This window comes from Trifolium pratense, linkage group LG4, assembly GCF_020283565.1.
Source record: "Trifolium pratense cultivar HEN17-A07 linkage group LG4, ARS_RC_1.1, whole genome shotgun sequence".
Taxonomy (NCBI): domain Eukaryota; kingdom Viridiplantae; phylum Streptophyta; class Magnoliopsida; order Fabales; family Fabaceae; genus Trifolium; species Trifolium pratense.
The window spans coordinates 20,775,838-20,777,736 of record NC_060062.1 but is presented as its reverse complement, the minus strand read 5'-3'; the positions used below and the strand labels follow the sequence as shown (position 1 = coordinate 20,777,736).

Here is a 1,899-nt window from a genome sequence, read left to right as displayed (position 1 = left end):
GAATAGGAATACAGGCATCTTCCGTGATGTCCATTACTGCGAAATCTGTAGGGATATATAGCTGGCCAATTCTTACTGGAATATTTTCTAAGATACCTACGGGGTGTTTGATCGAGCGATCAGCTAATTGAAGGGACATCCTAGTAGGTTTTAGATCATTCAAGTTTAACTTTTTGCTAATTGAGAGGGGCATAAGACTAACGCTGGCTCCTAAATCACAGAGTGCTTTATCTATTACAAAGTTGTCAATTACACAAGGAATTGAGAAACTTCCCGGATCTTTTAGCTTAGGTGGCATCTTGTTTTGAAATATGGCACTGCACTCTTCAGTAAGTGCAACGGTACTATCATCATCTAGTTTCCTCTTGTTTGATAGAATTTCCTTAAGAAACTTAGAATATGTTGGCATTTGCGCTATGGCTTCGGAAAAAGGTATAGTTATGTTAAGTTGTTTTAGAAGCTCCACAAACTTTTTAAACTGACTATCTGTTTTTGGCTTTGCGAGTCTGTGTGGAAAGGGGATAGGAGTTTTGTAGACAGGAAGTGGATCTTTTTCTTTTGTTTCTTCCTTGTCCTCTGGTTTAGCGCTATCAGACTCTCTTACGGTATCTTTCGAGGTTTCCTTTGCCTCATCGGTCTTTTCATTGTTTTCCGGTTTCTTAACAATACGAGCAACTGGGTCTTGTAATTCTTTCCCACTCCTAGTTGTTACAGCATGTAAGGCATTCGCGTGCCCTTTAGGATTTGGTTCTGGTTGGCCTGGAAAAGTGCCGGCTAGAGCGGCGAGAGCTGCTTGTTGTTGTGCCACTTGAGAAATTTGTGTTTCTAACATCTTGTTATGGGTGGCTAGTGCATCTACTTTGTTTGATAATTGTTTCACTAATTTATTCGTATGAATATTTTGGTTTAGGAATTTGTCCATCATCAGATCAAAGTTAGATTTTTTAGGTGGTTGGGTTGCAGCTTGTTGTCCCATTTGCTTTTGAAAACCTGGAGGTGTTTGACTAGGGGGAAATAAGGCATTGTTGTTTTTGTAAGAGAGATTAGGATGGTTCTTCCAACCAGGATTATAACTATTGGAGTAAGGGTTCCCTTGGGCATAGTTTACTTGGTCGAGTCCGGCAAGTAATTGACATTCGGAGGGTATGTGTCCGGGAACTCCACATAGTTCGCAGTTTGGCTGCACTGCAGCTACGGTAGCTGGTAGAGTTAAACTTTCCAATTTCTGAGAAAGGGCTTCTACTTTTGCATTGACTTGGTCTATGCCGCTTACTTCGTACATTCCACCCTTCGTTTGGGATTTCTCTATGGCAGCGCGTTCGCTTCCCCATTGATAATGGTTCTGGGCCATGTTTTCTATAAGCTGGGTGGCTTCTTGGTAAGGTTTATCCATTAGCGCGCCACCGGCGGCCGCATCTATGGTAAGTCTAGTGTTATATAACAGCCCATTATAGAAGGTATGGATTATAAGCCATTGTTCTAAACCGTGGTGTGGACAGAGTCTCATCATATCCTTGTATCTTTCCCAAGCTTCGAAGAGTGATTCTCCATCTTTTTGCCTAAATCCGTTGATTTGGGCTCTCAACATAGCTGTCTTGCTTGGCGGGAAATATCTGGCCAAGAATTGCTTCTTCAATTCGTTCCATGTAGTGATGGAGTTTGTAGGTAAAGCTTGAAGCCAAGCTCTAGCTCTATCTCTTAAAGAGAACGGGAAAAGACGAAGTCGTATTGCTTCGGGTTCGACACCATTGGCTTTTATCGTGTCTGCGTACTGCACAAACACCGAGAGGTGGAGGTTCGGATCCTCCGTGGGCGAACCAGAGAATTGGTTTTGTTGCACGATTTGCAACAACGCGGGTTTCAATTCGAAGTTTCTTGCTTCGATGTTAGGGGGCGCGA

The 1,899-nt window shown here is 42.7% G+C and overlaps 1 non-coding gene across 1 annotated transcript; it reads left to right on the top strand.

Moving 5' to 3' along the window:
• The first annotated feature begins 1,481 nt into the window (after positions 1-1,481).
• LOC123882511 lies at positions 1,482-1,588 on the top strand. The gene has a single exon (XR_006799841.1). It is a non-coding gene; the product is annotated as a small nucleolar RNA R71 (small nucleolar RNA).
• Positions 1,589-1,899: the final 311 nt, after the last annotated feature.